Here is a 20714-nt window from a genome sequence, read left to right as displayed (position 1 = left end):
AGCAGCTCGTGCCTGTCCGTGATGTTACATGTGGTAATAGATGGGTGTTGAAGAAAGATTGCCAGAAGGGAAGTGAGACACTGCAAAATCATGTAACGCCTTGACAAAGGAGCTCATCAAATGTGCTCATGCGTTCCCAGAGAGGGTATTTTTCTGTCTGCAGTTTTAGGGGCAAGAAAGTTGGAAAGTTTTGTAACCTTTAGACATGGTGATTAAGGCCTGTATTTGTATGGTGTTTGACTGACTCTGATTTTGACATGAAGTCTGAGAATGACATAGGAGATAAGAAAGCCTGTCAGTTGTACTGTGTTCAGGTCATATTGGAGTTCATAATCATAATTATGAATATCCAACTTGTAAATATCATTCACGTCAATATCTAAGGTGTCATTACAACTGGGAAACCTTGATTTTTTTAAAAAAAAATTTTTTTGAAAGCTACGATATATCCGATTTGGCTGTTGATAATATGGAAGTACTTGGGGAAAAAATGGATGCCTCTCCTCAACCAAAGACAATGTAATTGAACTCAAAATCAATGAATATGGGGCTATATTGTCAATGCTGTTTTAATCATCACACATCCAACTCAACAGTCTTGATAACGTGAATGCTCGCAAGTTGTTAACATGGGAATCCTTCCCATATTTCACATTCATCCCATATGACATGAATGTGGCATCAATGGGGGTTAACTGGCAGACACAGACAGCTGACAAATTAAAGGAGAAACTTGAATAAATGAGTGGAGAAACATAACGAATGCAGATGCTTTCACACGGATGCACTGCATGGTACAATTAAGCAATTAACATCAAATCATGCTCTGTGGCATGTATAAAAATGCCGAGCAGGTCCAGTTGATTCCAAAGAGGAAGAAGAAAGATGTAAGTGACTTTGAAAGAGGGTTCATTGTTGGAGCACGGTTGGCAGGAGTTTCAGTCACAAAGACTACTCAACTGGCTGGTGTTTCAATAGGAGCAGTGACTAAAGTGACATCTGCATTTAGATCTATGGGAAAGACATCAGTAAATAGGGTTGGAAATCGTGGTCGACAGAGCACATTTGATGACTGTGCTTGTGCATTAGTGCGATATGTAAGGAAAAACAGAGGAGCAACTTTTCTTGACCCCTACAGTGAGGGGATCTGGTGGCTCTGTTATGCATTTTGCTGGCATGGTGTGGGTCCACTTGTCCTTTTTAGAGGGAAGGGTCACTGCAAATCAGTACAAAGTTGTTATGAGTCATCATCTTTATCCTATGATGAAACCTTTCTATCCTGATGGGAGAGGTCTCTTCCAGGATGACAATGCCCCACTCCACAGGGCACAAGGGGTCACTGAATGGTTTGAGTATGAAAATGATGCAAATCATATGCTATGGCCTTCAGTCACCAGTTACCAGATCTCAACCCAATTGAACAACTATGGGAGATTTTGGAGTGACGTGTTAGACAGTGCTCTCCACCACCATCATCAAAACACCAAATTAGTGAATATCTTTTGGCTGAATGGTGTTCATCCCTCCAGTAGAGTTCAGAGACTTGTAGAATCAATGCCAAGGTGCATTGAAACTGTTCTGGCGACACATGGTGGCCCAACACCTTAAGACTTGTTGGTTTTTCCATTAATTTGTCACTCGTCTGTATCTCTGCAGTCAAAACCAAAGACAAAGGTCAATCCCCAACTTGTTTTCTGCTGGTTGAAATACTTTTGGTTACTTCAGGTTAGGTCCAGTCTGAATATCTGAGCAACACCCAATGTGTTCTGTCTTTCTAACAGCGAACTCACAGGTTATTTAACTCTGCAGAACTTTTTAGCTCATTGTTTTAGATTTACAGCTTACACGTTTAATGTATGGTTCGGTCTGAATGCTCTCATTAATCTTGTTTGCAGCAGACAGCTGTTTTCAGCAAAAAAAAAAGCTGTAAACTCACAGTGCACTACCTGCCCAGCGATAACTGATAAAGTTAGAAAAATACAAGATGTTCAAGTTACTTTAACAGCCACTCTAAGGAGTTAATGGAGAACAAAGAGAGAAAAAGAGAGTGAATATTGAACTTATATTGTGTGAATATGACTCTCAAATGGGATCATAATGGTGTTCTGTCTCTGCTGGATGTGTAAGTAGGCAATTGTTTTCTGTTGGAGATTGTGTGACCCCCCAAAACGGATTAATGCAGCATAACTTGTCTGCACTGGGGCACTGATTCCAAAATCAATCTGGTTTTTCAGGAGTACTTTCTTTCTCATTTAAAAGCAAACCATACTGTAGAATGTCAATGTGACCAAAAGAAGCCTTTAGACAAATGATGTCTTCCAAAACAAGACACCACTCCTGGCCAAGAAATAATTTGGCACACAACCCCTCCTGTAAAACCACAAATTGATAGTTTTACACTTTGATTTTTATCTGGATTAAACAAACAAGATATAACTTGAGCTTTAGAGGTGCTGATAGGTGGATTCTGTTCTGTCAAGACCAGTCAGGCCTGCCATTTTCCCCCTGTTTCCAGTCTTTATGCCTAGCTAAGCTAACTGGCTGCTGACTGTGGCTTCATTTTGAATGGACCAATGTGATAGTATCTATCTTAACTAATTCTCGGCAAAAAAGTCAGTTATTTTCTAAAGTGTTGAACCACTCCTTTTTCAAAAATAAATGAATACTAATAAATGAGTGGGAAGCATGTCCTGTCCTCCTTTCTTCAGTTTCATAACCTTCCCTCAAACTTTACTCAAAGTTTGTAGTTGCCTAAAACTAACTTAACCTTTTTTTAATTGAAGCTATTTTAGACAACAGTCTGTTATTTTGCAATCAGTAGGAAGTGATGGGTTTTCCTTGAGCTGGCAATCTTCTCATTCCTAATTCAAATTCCAATTTACCAAGCATATTATCAAGCCTAAACCTAAAGTGAATTAGGTTTTGGGGAAAAGAAGGCCCCCAAACAGCAGGAGACAATCACTGAAGTTAGAGTCTATTCCATCAGGAAGATAGATACTGATTAGAACAGAAACAAATGGTTTGTTTATTGAATTAGCTGCTTTGGTGGTGGGAGGACCAGACAGAGATGGAGAGAGGAAGACTTGCAGCGTCAGGTGGAGGTAATAGAGGAGCCTATTTTTAACAGGAAAGCTCAGTTCATCTGTACTTACATGTCAACAGGGAATGAAACAGCAGTAGAGCAAGGCTCATCTGAACTGACAGAACAGCAGCTGGGCTCGTCTGTCTCCTTTTTTACTGGAGTAAACAGCTCATACTACAACATCTAAATACTGTAATTAGTGCAGGTCCACAAACAGACCTGACCCTCCTGCGCATCCTTTGCCCATCTGTGAAGATGAGTCATGCCGAGTGTGTAAGGAAGCATTAAAGTGATGCAGTCAGTCCATATACATTACACTAATAGCACCCAGAGGACTGCTAAAGAGAACTCTAAAGTAGAAAGGACTAATATTCTCTTTTAAAGACCATTGGCCTTTAGTGGCCAATGGAAAGGTAACTCATCATTGCTCTTGGTCTCTCTCTCTTTCTCACACACACTTGCAGACAACCACACACACATATGCAGAGCCTAATGTGTTCTCGACCTAATAGCTCTTTCATTAGTGCCAATCCAAAGACAAATGGATTCAATAAGCAGCCCAAATCTATCTGTCTGTTTAGGTTTAGAAACATCCCTGCTCCCTTACTCCCTGCCTGGCATTTATGTACTCTGAAATGGCTGGAGACAAGGCAAGAAAATAGATGAAACAAAGGATTGACAAAAAAGGGCATAATGACATAAAGAGGGCTAAAGGCGACAAGCTGATGTGAACAGACTGTATGTCAAGATGCTGTTACCACCTTTAACAGGGATATTGAAAGAACCGTTATAGAGTTAAAACGAGTGCATTTTCTGGCAAATGAATGAGGATTGTGAACATTGTTTGTGTGGTGTCGAGATCATTTTGAGAGTAGAATAATAAGTGTTTTTGTTGGTTTAGCATCCTACACAGCTGAACAGAACATTCTAAATATTTCTGTCCTGAGATATTAATGAGACACTCAGTTTCAATACCTTTTGTGATGCATTTATGGAAGCTATCAAACCAAAAGTGATTAACGCTTTGAATATAAAAGACCCAGTTGCATGCACATACTGTACATTCATGCACCCTTGTCCATGCTTTTCACTGATGAGCATCAATGGTGTGTGTTAATTACACATCTTAAACATGTGCAGAGCGAACCAGCATATTGGTGACACGCATCCGTGGACAGCATTCGGGGAGTCTCTAATCGAGTCTCCGATTCCAATTTCCCGGCGATGCCCTCTCTTTGAACAGGGGTCAAGTCTCCTTCGCTAATTTGTTTGCCTGCCAGAACGAGAGGGAGTCCGGCTGGCACAACACCAAGGGGTGGCCCTGGCAAGTGTCAAATTGCAGAGCGTGACGGGTAGCTTTTCGAAGAGCTGCAGATCTGTGGGTCTGAGTTTCATCTATCAGTGTGAATCACTGTTCCTCAAAAAGCTGCTAACTGACAGAAGAAATTCATTAGTCTGAGTTTCATGTCTAAATGCTGTTTTTGGAGGCTTTCCCACCCTGTCGAGTGTGAAAATGTTGGAGGATGCATTTGTGTATGTGTGTCTGTGGTGGTGTGGGCAGGATTGTGGGCGGCAGTGTGGGAGAGGTATGATTGGTGTGTGTGGGTGGGTGGTTCGGGTGGTGGTAGGGGCTCTCTAAATAACAATGGTCTGTCTGAAAGCCTGGAATAAGATACCCCTCTCTCCTCTCTGTGTGTGAACATGCCTCTCTCTCTGTGCTTATGATGTGACAGGACACGAACAAAAGGATTTGGTTAGAATTAGTCAAGGATTAGACATCTATTTTAATGTCTTTTGTCGAGTCAAATGTGTTATATGCCGCCCGAATGAAGTGGGCCAAGCCGCGGTGCTGCATACCAAGCGATCTTCGGTGTACTAAGAAGCTGAAGAAGCAAATGCACGCTGTTGGATGGCGCAAAGCAAACAGCATACCTTTAGATATAAATCAAATAAACTTATTCATGACTTGTTGATAGCCTCAAAAAATAAGTGCTAACCTTTTTTCTTTTCTAATTCTCTATTTTCCTGTGTGTCAGAACCTCTCAGAGCACCTTTTTTGCATCCTTCGAAACTCTTTGCCCCTTTTTTGAGGGCCCTGTTTCCATAGCAACTAGGACTGGGGTGTGCGTGTGTGTGTGTGTGTGTGTGTGTGTGTGTGTGTATGTGTGTGTCCAGCTCGACTTGTTGCATTTTGTGATGCTCACAAGCACCGAGCTGTGCCTCATGCTTCAGAGGACAGCAGCACAGGCTAAAACACAGCAGTTGGTGTGTGCTTTCTTTGCAGCATAACTGTCATTTGTACAGTTTTTTTTTTTTTTTTTTTCACACTTGGACACTTGATTTACACATACAGACACACACAGCACACCTGTAATTGCTGGAAGCTCCTGGACTGCCAAGTGAATCTACTTGGTTATTCTCTTGGCTTCACATAGTGTTTTTTTTTTTTTTTTCCTTGTTGATCAATGCAGCAGCAGTTTCATTCTGCCCAGCATCATGTTTACACACTGCAGTCAGTAATTTGGAGGCAGAGCAACATCTCTCTCAACTTGCCAGATATCACAGTTTACTGAGCATAGCATCTCTCTGTCTTTTTTTCCCCCCTCACTCTCTATTTTATCCTTTTCAGACTTAAATCTCTACTTCTAGGTATCACTCTGTGTACATGTATTCCTCTGCGTGTTTAGCCATTTATCGACCTGTCTATCCCTCCCTCCCCTCTCCTTCAAACTTCCCACTTTCTTCCCTCATCACCTCAGTTTCACTCATGTCACTTCCCTCCCTGCCTGTACCCACCATGTGCCTCTCCCTCCTAACCCCCCGCCCACAACGCTGTCTCCCAGACTGTCATTTGTCACCTGTATCTCCCGTTGATGATAACATCTGTCTGCCTGTTGATAAATCAGTCGCCTGCCATAGATCAAAGTGCAGAAAAGCTCTCAGATACAGGTAGCTATCGTTGTCATCCGTCCACCTGTCAGAGCCAGCCCTCCCACCGTCTCCTCCTACTCTTCTCCTCTGCTCCGCTGCCCTTGGTGGCTGACCCTAAAATCAGAGAAAGATAGTCAAACACACAAGCATACAGCTAGATGCAAATACAGTACTTTAATGTCCTGTAATGCAATGACAGATACAGTAGTATACAATAGCAGTGTTATAATTTGTAATGTCATAATTGCAGGTAACCTTGTCAAAATACAGTAAAATGTGTCTTATAATGGGCTAAAAATGTCAAATGGAAACAAGCCAGTGGAGGATAACACCACATATTGAATATTAGCTATTATAATTTCATAAATTAGGTGATATTTAATGGATGATGGACTAATAATACACTCATTCATTTTTACATTATGTAACATAATAGCAGAAGATTGGGCTGTTAGTAATGAACATTTCAAGTCCATTTTCAGTCATATTTTAATTATATTTAAACCATTATTTCATTTTGTACCTTTTATTGTGTTTGCAACTGTACTATGCGAAAGTACAATTGGAAGTAATAATAAAATGTATTTTTTGGTATAAACTTTTCAAAGAGTTTTCGTATCGCAGAATATGGTGCATCGAAATATAATGTAGGACTATTTACTGTGTGAGTGAGTTTATAAGGAGCAAAAAAATATACTGTAGCCTAGTTTATTGCAGCATTTTGTCAGGACCAGATTAAATAAAACTAAATATGGGTTCCAGAAATTTAAGTTTACATTAGTGCTGTCTGTACAATAAATCAGGAAACAAGTCACCACAACACAAGTCACCAGACACTGCTGGCATGTCCTAGATGTATTTTACTAAATGGGTTACATATCCATGAAAATACATATCCAGTGCTTGAGTTGAAAATCAATCAGACGCTATTCTAATGTACTGTACTGTATGAACAAAGTACAACTTGCTGACCACAGTGCAGGAGCCTAGCATTGCACTTGCTGGTTATTTCTAAGTCAAAATAAAACAATGACAAAGACCTTGGTAAGACACCGAAAGAGCACCGGAAACATGCAACTATGTGAACATCAGACCTAAACTGGTCACATCATCTGGAAAAGACTACTTAGGGTTACAATGTTTCCCCATTAAATGACCACTTTTTTCCTTTTTTGTATTATTTGTGAAGCACTTTGTAACACTGCTTTGAAAGGTGCTATATAAATAAAGGTTATTATATTATTATTATTATTATTATTATTATTATTATCATCATGTGACTAAAGTTCTGTACTTAGGTCCATGATGATACCTACCCAGTTGCTTCAAAGAAAGCTGTGGCAATCAGTCAAAAGCTCAAGGTGATTTTAGACCGCTAGAGGGCAAAAAGTTCACTCTAAGGCTGCATTCAGACCCAAAACAGCCCTGCATTAAAACAGTGTAAGGGACTGTGTTGATGGGGGCGTGTTGTTTAAAGTACTGGTGAGAGGATGAAATATGATCCAGGAAGTCCAGATTTATGCGTTTAATGGGTTATCAGACACCAAAACACTGCACAGAAGTTTGTAATACTTAGACACTTTTTTGCAACTCTGGAAATTATCATGACGGCAGCTATTTTATCTTTTGCCACAACAGTTGTGAGGTAAACAGCAGAAACACAGCATTCACGTTACAGTAGTTGACCAGGAGTATACACTTGCATGCATGTGATTGGCCAATGCAGCACCTTGCTGGATGACATCAGCAAAAGTAAAAGCAGGTCCAACTTTTTGTCGGACGACCCTGTGTTGGCATCCCATTTGTGTCAACGTATTGCAGAGCTTATGTTGGTCTCAACACCACATACAACACATGGTCAGCAACAACCTATAATTGGATAACATGATAGAAAATTGTTGCCTAATACATCCACATCCAGCAGAGTCCTATTTTCTAGCTACCTGTTGAATGTGAGGTTTTAGCCCGGGTTTTGCTTTTTTTGGTACAGTAACTCTGATTTCCCATGTTTTCCTCATCTTCTATGTTGCTCTGGACAGGTAACACACATTAAGCATGAACTTGTGTGTAAAATAAGGCAGAAGTCCCAGTAAGATTAACAGGTACATTTAGTCAAGTGTCATCAATTACATAATAGCATGGTAACTTGCTCACATTAAATCTGTGTGGTCCATTTTAGCTGATAATTATCTGTTAATGCAAGGAGAGATTTGAGACTGCATTATGGAAAATCAGGGTTGTTAGGATAATTGGGATGTATTGGCTGGGCACAGTGTTCGCCTTTAGCCAGGCGCAGTGGGGTGTAGCTCTTTTGGATGAGACCAGTATTTGGCATTCAGGTGGACAAGTCCCACACTTGGCAGTAAGAAAGGAGCCAGGCAGTGTGACAATTAGGCTAATGACGGTTGAGAATGGGCTCAGTGACTGGCATGGAGTTTGATTGTTGTGGGATTGAGTAGGAGGAGAAGCAGGACGGGAATGGCGGGGATATGGGGTTGTTGTAAAGACCTCGGCCCAGTCAGGTGTGCCAAACAGAGCAGAACAGTTGGCCAGGCATGGTACAGCCTGGGACAGCACAGCTTGGCTCAGGGCTGATGTGACCTGCTGCCACTTCTAACAGCTAGTGCGGGAAAACACAAGAAGAAGGAAGATGGCCTGAAGGGATTGGGGACTATAACGGGAGGGATGAAGGCAAACAAGAGAAGGATAAGAAACAGAGAGAAGACAGAAGTGGGAGGAATTAGAAGCAGCAGGGGAAGTGGTGAGGAGAATTAGGAGTCAAGACGCAATGATGGAGGGGAGGATGGATCCAAGAAGAAGAAAGGGAGGGGGGAGTCAGTGGGTAGTAAACTCAGCCAGAGAAGTAGCAAACTAGAGAAGGAGTTAAAATGAAAATTAAGGAATGTGAGCCCAGAGTTACCCCAGAGAAATGTGAAATTGTGTTGAAATTCATCACAGCAGGACTTCGTATCTCATGTAACAGTAGCACAGTACAGAATATACTGTACATGTAGAGCATAACGTTCCCCTACAGACACAAATGTGCAAGAACCTGAAAATTATTTGTTTTTGTTATTTTACAAGTTCTGTTTTGTTGTTATGGGTGAAGTTCTAGATGTCAGCCTGGGTCTAAAACCGAGACCTGAACCTAACCCTTACCCACGCCTTTCAGACCTGACCCGATAGAACCTGCTTGGACCTGCAGAATTTGAGACCAAAACCTGACCCAAGGCTATATTTTTGTTAATTTTATTTCTTCTTCAAAGACAAAGTTATATGATTGTTTTGGCAAGGCTTTTCCACACATAAAAAATAACTATCCTTACAACGGCAAATACAGAATGACACAGCAGCCTACCAGCCTAGCAGAATATATAGTGTTACATCTTCTACCAGCTGATTAGCCATGAGTTTATTGGCAATACACACATTGCAGTCAACTACCAGCATGTAACGCTGCAGGATCTCAAAATAATAAATTATTTGCCTTACTGGTTAGTACATTAACGTGGCTGGTTATCAACTTGCAACACATGACAGACATCAATGAAGCTAATTTGCAGAGAGTCAGTGAGCGAAAGAGAGATAAGTCTCGGTGTCGGGACCTGTTAGGTTTGTGACAGGATGCTGAACTTTATGTAGTTCTAACGATGGTGAGCATTTATTTTGATATAATCAGTATCAAATTGCTTTGTGTAAAATGAGAGTCGATCAGTCTGTGGATTCTTTGAGCTCCACTGAGCATTTTATCATCTTTCAGCTCACTGTTTTGGTTTTGCGGCACATTACATTACTGTTTTGATTCACTCTCACTGCTCTCATCTGTCTTTTCTTCAGAGAGCAGGAGGCAGATATGTTCAGCAAAAGTTTGAATCAACCCGCTTTGTGCTACCTGCTTAATACCAAATGGCAGCCAGACAAAGTTAGCAACTAGCTGGTAAACATAGTGGAGCATTTAGCAGCTAAACAGCCAAATATTTGATGGAGATATAACTCAGCTAAAAGGAGAGTTAATATTGGACTTGGACTCATCGTTTCTCCCTATCAACTTTATTTGGTGATATTTTAATGTTGTATTTATAGCTTGTTGCGCTGCCCCCAAGTGGCCCAGAATTATTTTAGTAGCATAAACCTAACACCATGTGGGACACAGGACATGAACCCTAGTCTGTGTTGTACAAGATAAGGTGTAGAAATGTTACTATTGAGTGTAATCCAAACAGACATAACACTTCCTTTTTATTTATTTCTTTATTTGTTGCAGTAACTGTTGCTGATGCCACAAAACCATCCTCCTGAGGGTTAGAGGTCAACAGGTGGTTGTGAGATCGGCATCTCTTTCATCCCTCCCTGTTGATTATGTGAAACCAGCAGTGGTACGAGCTAGACACGTATCAGCCAGTGATGGGTGACGATCAATAGGATTGAATTAGCTGCAATGCACTGACTGGACACAGGAAGGAGATCCTCTGCTGGGTATTCTTGATTAGATTGAAAATGTTCTCATCTCATTTGAGGCTGCTTCAGATGGTAGTTCCCAGGTCACCTCTGATAAATGTCAGAATTTAGTTGATGACAGCTCCCAAAGCCAGTTTTAACTATGACATGTTCATCTGGAGGATTGAGGCAAGCAGTTGGAAGACAGACCATTCAGCAAACTATGGGGAGTGGTTTATAAGGATGATGATGATGATGATGATACCATCAACAACCAACAGTATTAACAGACAATGCTGTTTTTTGAAATTTTTTTGAACTAATCTAAACTACAGTCTCTTAGTCCATTATTCAACTGTAGGGGGTTGATTTAGTTGAAATATTTATAATTTTCCTTGCAATTAACAATAATACCCTTATGATATACTAATTAATATATACCTCCCAACATATAATACAGTGGATTCAAAGGTAAATTGATATCCAAATGTTATCTCACTTGTAATAGTCTCTTAAGATTTCTGCAGTTTTGGACAATCCCCAAAAAATATGTGCATGATACTGCTGTTTTAAGAATTTTAATGTCTCAATTTCTGAACCCCATGAACAGCTTAAATTGAGATATTGCCCTCCTGAGAAAAGCTACAGTAGCAATTGTTTCAGCAAATGTCCTGAACATTGAGGGAGGAATTTGCAGAGGATAGATGGCTCAACAAAATGCTGTTCACAACAATCAACATTGATTTCTATAAACCATCACCACAATTGTTCCCCAACCTCAATCAAGTTGTCTTTGTGCCCAAGCCAAACAAAACCTTAACCATCACAGTGGATTCAGAAAATGGCTTTATGTTCACTATGGTGATTTATATAGTTTTAAGCGGCACTGACAAATGCTTAGACCTGCAATCAGTGATTCTCTTGGCTACTTAAGTGTAGTGGAAACAATCTTTGAACACAAGTGACATATTATCACCCTTTAAGATGTTTAGCAAATAATTATCACCATTTAATTTACACAATTAGCAGATCATTTTGAGTTGTGTGTCTGGCCACCTGGTGAATGTAATTCAAATATTAATTTTTTTGGTCTCCATCAACTGAAGGAAATATCTGGCATTTAAGTTGTTGCATGCTGCACTATGTTCATCAGCTTGTCATTAACTTGTCTGCTGTTAAGCTCTGAGCAGGTGTTGTACATTGAGCTTTTAGAGCTTTTCCAAAATCTGTGATGCTACATAGAGTTGAAAGTGAATCAAATGGGGAGAGTTGCAGGCTGGAAAACCAAAACAATTACCTGAAAGGTGCTAAAACGCTCCACAGAAAGGGGAACTGCAGTGTCTGGTTATAATTGTACAGACCAGTTTGTCCAGTTTGAAAACCTAAACCAAATCCCAGGAACCGACCAGTTGCACTTCGTCCAATCAGGTGCAAGAAGAGCTAACATTTTAAATTAGCACTTCATCTGATAAAGGCTGATCTAATCACTTTTTCATATATTTGAATATTAATGACACCACTAACTCAAGCTTACTGAGTCTTGACTGACCACAGCGAGCAAAGCAACATTCGTGGGCTGGCGGCGTGAGGTTCGTTCCAGAACACACAAACAGGATTAACTGTCTAGTGTCATCCTGGTGACGATTATTTGCAGTAGAGTGGGCTGTTTGTCCACTCATAGAGTTGATATGGCTCTGAGGCAGCTGTTCAAATGAACTATGATAGGTGAGGACTTAATATAAACACGGGTACTGTTGATTTTTATAGAGGCAAATGAACACTGTCAAGTTTGCTGTTATGAGTGTCCTGGCTGTTGCTTATACTCTGGTTAAAGGATAATACTAATGTAATTTTATTTTAGTACCATTAACGTGATGGTTTTTCTGCAGTTTGAAGCTCCTGCTGCCTGCTCTGCTGAAGGTTTACCATCATGGACTCTGTTTCTGGACTTTTTGTGTTTTGGGGTTTTTGATGTTGCTCTGTGTGTGTTTGAATGTGCTCAAATTGTTTGTGATAACTACATTTGCCATTTGTGTTTCTTTGTTTAGTGCTTGAGCTTGTTACTATTTTTCCTATGAATCCAAAGGGCTTTCACAAAACGTAGATAGAGGATTAAGCCAAGATTTTCCAGTTATCCTGGCTGAATTTAGCCAGGACTTGGTTTAATGAAAGCAGTGGCACATAAGTTACCATGGAGATTTATTCCTTGCAGCTAGCCTGCTCCCGACCAGGCTAACAGCCAGGCTTGATTAATCCTGGTGTCTTATCTGTTCAGTCAGCATTCACTCTGATCTGAAACCATGCGTTTGTTACAGTTATTCCATATTTTTATGTATTTTGCCTCATTTTTATTAGCCTGCGTTAAATTCGACAGGTACATCTTGCCATTCAGTTAAGTACTGTTATTATTTTAACATTATGAACATTATTATTATGATAATTATTCATGTGATAGTCATTGTTACTGTTATATTGTGTTTATGAAGACTGCTAGAAATGGCTTAGAAATGGCTAATAAAGTTGCAAAAGTGTTTTCAATGAAGTCAGTGATAAGGGCAATATATAAAGTCCTATATATGTGTGTTTCTTCCTTTACAGTGGCGTGCCCTTTTTTTTTTAGACGACGTCATAGATGATGAAGCAGGGCTTTCTGACGGGAAAGAATGTTTTGGGACAGGTTGGACCCGTTGGTTTTTCACAACAACTACCTGCATGAGTGATACAGATTTTCTGGGGATGGCATATGCTACTTGTGCCAAGATAGGGTCCCAAGATTCAGCACCACACAACACATAGCCATGCCCTGACCATCCCACAAATGGTCTGTATACTACAATTTTTTGCAGGTGACATGTTCTTATATGCAGTAGGAGAAATCTGAGCAAAGCCACTATTTGACACTATTTGCTCAGAAAGGTATATTTGGCATTGAAAGCATTGTCGCACATCTTTATTACCTTCCTTGGCCACAGAAGAATGTGCTACATTAAAGAAGAATTCTACAAAATTGCTGGTAATATGAATTACAGATTACAAAAAAAGTATTACTTTAGTATTACAGTCACAGTACTCATTTTGTGTTACAGCTTTCCCTAATGTTATTGGTGCGCTGGACTGTACACACTTTTGGATAAAACACCTTTCAGGTGCACATGAAGGGGATTTCGTGAACAGAAAATCCTTCCACAGTTTCAATAAGAATGACTTATGGTTACTGTCAACTACAAAAATTAATTCTGTGCATTAAATGACCTTAACACATCTTACTGTTTCAGATGATCTGTGATGCTGACTGCATCTTCAGTAATACAGCGTCGATAGTGTCAAAAATTTTACTCTATTTATATAGTTGTAACGGTTACACTTTGCGTTCTCAGATGAATTCTCTGGCGTGTTGCTGGGAGACAAGGGTTATGCCTGTCCCCTGACCCCCAGCAGCAGCACAGCACATACACAGTCTTGCCCATGCAAGAACAAGGGCCTAAATAGAAATGGCATTTCTTTTCAAGTCCCCCCTCCAGTGCCTTCACCACTTGAGGGTCACCCCAGAAAGGGCCTGTGACATCATTGTTGCCTGCACTGTCCTTCATAACATTACCCGTCTCAAGGACGAAAGGGCTCCCAGAGTGGCCTTGGAGATGGACTGGGACAATGCTACAATATTTCCTGATAACATCAATGTCAGAGACCAATACCTCATTAATTATTTTAGGTGATTTATTGTTTTTTGGTGTACTCTTCAACAATAAAGGATCATATATGTTACTCTTCCATGTGTATTTTATTTGGCATTGGTAGCACACAGTTTGTGGTCATTAGGTTTCATAGTTGTATAATCCTCCCAAATTATAGTCCCAGTTCACTGGACCAATAACTATATAGTGTACTGTATATTCATGAAACAATCGGGAGAGGACACCACAATGTGTTTTGACCTTTTATTTTGCCAGGATCACTTGTCTTCTGGGAGCTTGGGAGAGAAAAAAATAATTCATTGTTACATTCATGCTTACACTTACTTCTCTTTCTAGTTTCTGGATTTTCAAGTCCAATTTCCTCTGTGTCTTTCTTTTTATCTCCATATCTAGGTCCAAATCCCACAGTTTTTCTTTGTGATATTTGACTCTCACATCTGCCAATTATGTTTGTTTTTTTATTGTGTGCCGTACAGACATCTGACGGTTTGTGAATTCTGTAAAACACATCATTTAGCACAGCAGGAATTGTGCATTGTGTGTATGTCCTTCAGGTAATACTCATTATGTTGCCAGGCTGGCCCTCTGGCTGTGTCTGGGTCCTGTAACAAACATATTTTGATATTTTCTATGAGCACCACATCACTAACTTCTTATCCATTATGGACCAAATAAGTATTTCCACGAGATTGACATGATACCTGTAGCCTTCTGGAGTCCACCGACAGTCTCATCATCTGCTGCAGAAGTGCCTTCACCCTGCCACATTCAATAGAACTTGTATTGACAGGTGCCAAGTCTATGCCTTTAATGTATAATACTCACTGGACGAAGTTATTGTCTGATGGCTCCAAAGTATTAAGTGTGTTGCTAGACACTGCAAGCCAATGTCAGACAGTCCACATAACACCACATAAATGGTTGATTGTGTTCCATGTGCAGTAGTACTGGTATAATGTACCTTGTATGAAGAGGGCAGCTTCTGTAGGTGGGACAGAATCAGTGGCTGCCCAACCTGGATCCCTTCCAACACAGGCCTCCCTTGGTGTAAGTCAAGGGCCAGCTCCTGTGCTGGGGTGAATTCTGGGGTTGTTGTGCCACCCCCCATGCCAGACACATGAGCCTTTTTTTAACTGCTGAAATCAGCACAGACAATAGAAAATGTGAGCAGGCATCTCCTAAGTAATTTATACACCTCATTTGTACTCAACAACCTCAATAAATTGTTGATTACAATTTATCGAGGCACTTACCAGTCTGCAAAATGTTCTTATATTTAATCTTGACTTGTTGCCAGGTTCTCTTTTGTCCAGTCATGTTTGTTCTGAATGAACATTAATTGATAGGATGTGTAACAAAAAGAGTAACAAAGAAAGAAATTACACAGCTGCTAGAACACGTTACATCATTGCACGGCAATATCAGCTATTCAGAATGTTTTCTTTTTATTTATATATATATATATATATATATATATATATATAAATATTCCAACAGATCCCTACAAACAACAGAAGAAGGCAGTGGTGATAGACTTAGCAATCCCAAGTGACAGCAACATCAAGAAGAAGGAACACGAGAAGATCGAAAAATACCAAGGGCTGAAAGAAGAGCTAGAAAGGATGTGGGGAGTAAAGGCCACAGCGGTGCAAGTGGTAATTGGAGCACTGGGGGCTGTGACCCACAAACTGGGAGAGTGGCTCCAGCAGATTCCGGGTCTCTGTCCAGAAGAGTGCAGTCCTAGGAACAGCTAAGATACTGCGCAGAACCCTCAAACTCTCAGGCCTCTGGTAGAGGACCCGAGCTTGAGGAAGACACACCACCACCCCCCATGGGAGGGGGGTGAGAGGGAGATTTTTTTTATATATATATATATATATATATATATAATGTATGTAATGGTTAATTTCCTGAGTAACATTAACTTCCACTGCTTACATTTTAAGGCAAAATGTACAACTGTCAATTTGTGAAAATGGCAAGTAACTCCTTAAATTGTATAATTATGAAGGTTTTAGTTAAGCAGTGGTTGGTAAATGTGTATTTTTAGGCTACTTACTCATTCAGTCAGCTTGCTTTTTCTCGCTGTTTTATTACAGCGGCAGTGTTTCCTTTTTTACATATTATATGCTTTGCTTCCTCATAAGCTTTCATTAGTAGCTGTTGCTCACTGGGTGAAAAGTATGCATCTTTTCCATTTCTGCATCAGTAATTCTGTAACCGACCTTGTGGTCTGTTGAAGAAAGCTGTGAACATGCATTTATCCAAATTACTTAAACCTGTCTTCACCTAGTTGCGCCTCCTCAACCTGGCTTGGCCAACGTGAAAGGTATAAAGCCAGGATGCAGACTGGACTAGGTCAAGCCTCGTTTTTTTCTGTTATCCTGGATTTCTGAATTCTGCTTTTGTGAAATAGCCCCAAGGGCTCATGTGTTCTTTAGTTTTATCTCCATCTTGCTTTGGTTTTATTCTTGACAGTTTGTAACCTTGTATTTTTCATGTGTTGCTGTAGTGCTGCTCTGGCTGTTTTCCCCTACACCCCTGTTCAATGTTTAGTCTCGTTAGCCTTGCCCTGTTTGTTGCCTGCCACACCCTCGTTGTCTTCTTTGTTAACCAATCCTTGTGTTTCCCTCCTTTTCCAGAACCTGCCCCACTCCAGCTGTGTCTTCCTCTGTGATTAATTCCTTGTGTATTTATACTTGTCTGTTCTCTGAGTTCTTTGTCAGTTGGTGGTCAATGTATCCTGCTCTTTGCAGCTGTTATTTTTGCTCCCCGTGTTTCAAGTCAGGCAGTTCTGTTTTTGTCTTCGTCTGCCAGTAACCAGAGTCTGGTAAATAAATATTTTCTTCAGTTTTCTTGTCGCCTGCCTGTTGTTTCTGTATTTGGGTCCTCTTGCGTGCATAACTGTGACATTTACTTCACCTCCGGGAAGTGTAGTCTCTCATTATTTCACACGTCCGTTAAAAAGAACTTGCAGAAGCTTGCTGCTGGAAGGATGAGCATAATGCATTGTTTTTAATGAGACAACTATAGTTTTTAAAAGTGAAAAATCAACATCTTGTCAGCGTGCCAGAGGGTGAGCTGCCCACCGAACTTCAGCCAAACCTCCTAACAAACATACTGTGAAGTAAAACATAACTGGGAATAGGATTCTGCTTAATTAAATCACGTTGAACACATCAGAGGAAATACTCTTGAGATGCAGCCAGTGGGTACGTGCAGCCAGAAAAGTGGTAAGTTGAGCTGAACAGAATAAGCTGGACTGGATGGAAGGGAGTTTGGGTTTACATTAATATCCTCTGAAGAGCAAATTCTTTGAATAGATCACACGGCAGCGGATACTCGGTGGCTGTGGTAATGCCTTCCTTTTCCAAACCATTCCTTCCTCAGAGCTCCACTCTCTCCAGAGATTCATCTCCACTCATACCTGGGCCTGTGCAACGGCTCCCTAGAGGAGACATTCAAGAGAAAATCTTTCCAGGAGTTTCTCTCTCCAAAAACTTTTTTTTTTTGTCCGGTTCTTGAATTATTGAAAAGGCAAGTTGAGGCTCTGCTTCTGCATTCAAACTTTTTCTCTCTGGTAGTGGAGGAGGCGGTGGTGGCAGAGGAGGGAGAGGCTGTTTCGGGTGTCTGCCATGTGTTATTTTCTCTCAGCCATGCCACAAGCTGGGTATCTGCACCCAAAGCTTAGTATTAGAATTAAGGTTGAAGATATTAAAAAGATTAATTCGGCCTCACCGAGCTAAGTTCCCATTTAGCTGGGATACTTTTATGTAGCTCTCCTCTCCCCTGCTCATCCTGAAAATGCCCTATTCGTGCAGATGTTCCATTATGAGCCTCCTACACACAGGCACGATGATGGAGGCACAGAGGGTGTGTGTGTCTGTGTATTTGAAAATGACAAAGCTTTCTGGGAGGGATGGGAGGAAAAGGAGGAAGGGGGTAAAGGAGGAAGAAAGACCATGAGGAGAGCATGTACACAGAAATAAAGAGTGAGAGAGGTGGCTGTGTGAATTCAGGACCTCCAACTGTCAACTCAAACACCATTCACAGACCCATTCTCTCTCACGAGAACAATACACAGCCCAGCATCCCATTTCACATGCAGTACAGTGCTGTTGTCTACCTCAGCCAGCCAAATGACCAACCATCCAGCCCTTTGTTCCTGGCTTTTTCCCTTTTTAGAAAGCAGAACACAAACATCTAATACAAGTCTGTTTCTGCCTACTGCTTATATGTAACACAGTCTTAGGAGGAGGAAAAACAAATTCACATACAATATGAAAGAGGCAAAAAGATGAATGTAGCCCAGTCAGGAGAGGCGAGTGTTTCAGATATAAAGCTTTGATAGTAAAATGAAGATGGCACTTTTCTAAAATTTTTGACACAGACTCTTCATTATGGGTCTGACCACCTGACGGCACCAGCTAATCATATATCCTCCACTAAGTTTATGTGTAAAGTGATTCTTAAGTTCTTAGTGACTATGAACTAGTTTCAAACTTGTGATTCACTAAATCAGGTTGCATCATTTAAACTGCAACCTGAAATGTCTTTTCTAGTAAAGACTTTAGTAATGTGTAAATTGATAGGTACAAAACATCTGTAGCTGGATATGGCGCTGCCACTCAATCTTGCTGCCCACTTTTTCCAGTGGCCACTCATGATATTGCAACAAAAAAAATCCCCTGCGGCCCAAAAAGCATTTTCCCCATGGTCATTTAGTCTTATTGGCATAATGTTTTGTAATTTGAGATATATTGTTTTTTTCCTGTGAAATGTAATGTTAAGTGTCAGGTCAGATGTGTTGACCATATTCCATTTGACCTTTTTTACTCCTAAGTTTAAATGGGCCATATATTAGCATGCTAACTTTAGCTTTGTCAGTTTGTTCATTCCGCTAGCTTACACAACAGTTCCACCTGGCAGTTAGCAGGTGTAAATATTTAGCAACAACTAATCTTTATGTCAGAACTAGATTATAACTAGTTTGAACTCATGAACAGCTGGTGCATCTGGCAGACAAAGTTAGTGAACACAGTGGAGCATTTTAAAGAGCCAGATAATTTTGTGGTGGATACTAAACTAGAGCTATAAACAGAGTTAATATTGGACTTATATTCATCAGGTGGCTAGAAACACAACTCTAAATGAATGTTGCTAATCTTTCTTCTATGCATAACTGATAGGATAATGGAGGATGTGAATACCACTGTAGGACCTATCATAGAGAATCTGATTGATTGATACTGTCTTCATACTGTACTTGGAGGTATCATGACCCGAAGTTTGAAAATTTGCTCTTCATTTTTATGTTTTTAGTTTTTTCCAGGAGGGGAAACAAACTAGTATTTTCAGTGTAGCTCTGTTAATGACTGTTACAGAGACGCTGGAGCTGAAGTCGGAGCAGTGTCTCACAATCAAAGGAGAACATCTCCCCGACCTGTAGCCTTGTCTGACCCACTTCAGCTCTGTGCTGCACATTCACTTCCCTAATTGCCCACCTGTGGGCACCCTAATTGGCTTAGTACACTGGTTTTAATCAGGGAGAGTACCACGATTAAGACCCCAAGAAAGCCTCCAGAAAGTTAAGACATGGAAAGAAAGCAACGTGAGAGGAAGACAGTACAAGAAAGAGTGAGGGACTTACAGCACCAACAGAGTTAGACTGTTTAGTAAATGAAAACAAAGTACTTGTGGCATTTTGGGCTACCTCACACACAAGCGAGTACTTAATGATGCGCATTAAAGCAGAGATTTATTAAGGAATCTGTAGAAGGCCATTAGCTACGCCTTTGATTTATTCATCGGGGACTGAAGCAGCACAATAAATATGGAAATAACTCCTGGCCTTTTCAGACCACAGCTCAGGGGAACACCCGACCAGAATAAGAATTTGGATCCAGAGGGTGTTGATATCTTCTTTGGAGATGAGCTCATGATAGCTACTTAGAGGTTTCTGTCCATGCTGGCATAATCATTGATGGCAGAGGATTGCAATAAATTCACTTTGCTCCAATCCACTGCACTCACATAAAATCTTTGCAAGTGTCTGCTCACACAACCAGTTTGAAAAATGTAAAAGCATAATGCAATTTGAATTACACATAATGCGTTTCACAGTAATAGTTTTTCTCTGTCTCTCCACCCAGTGAGCTAAATGCAAAAAAATCAATTTATTCATTTGTTGATATGTAAAGTCAAAAAGTCAAGTGAGGGATCGCCTTGCTGCCAGTGGAGACAAGATGTTCTGCCCTTCCAACCAAGTTAATGCCTATAAAGCCTGAAATACTTCAACAAATAGGGGTTAGTATGATGTAACTGCACAATAATGAAGTCATCTTCAAAACTGATCTCAATATCGTGGATTTCTCCCAGGAGAGACTCGTCATCTGGTAGATTTTTAATTGTTTACAAGCCGATCATGTCAAAATAAATAATTTAATCTGTGTTTTAACGTCTGTGCATGTAATTAACTAAGGGTTAATTAGGGCTCGAGAGCTTCTGTCCATACTAATTTAATGTGCCTGTACTGTACTTCTGAAATGCATGAAGCTCCCTGCATATAC

General features: G+C 40.4%; 1 long non-coding RNA gene across 1 annotated transcript; it reads left to right on the top strand.

Annotated features, from left to right (window-relative positions):
• The first annotated feature begins 16382 nt into the window (after nucleotides 1-16382).
• On the top strand, nucleotides 16383-16996 carry LOC121887480. The gene is made up of 2 exons (XR_006092982.1): nucleotides 16383-16474; nucleotides 16788-16996. It is a non-coding gene; the product is annotated as an uncharacterized LOC121887480 (long non-coding RNA).
• The last annotated feature ends 3718 nt before the right edge of the window (nucleotides 16997-20714 follow it).

Source organism: Thunnus maccoyii, chromosome 20 (genome assembly GCF_910596095.1).
Source record: "Thunnus maccoyii chromosome 20, fThuMac1.1, whole genome shotgun sequence".
Lineage (NCBI taxonomy): Eukaryota > Metazoa > Chordata > Actinopteri > Scombriformes > Scombridae > Thunnus > Thunnus maccoyii.
This window is presented reverse-complemented; position numbering and strand designations above follow the sequence as displayed.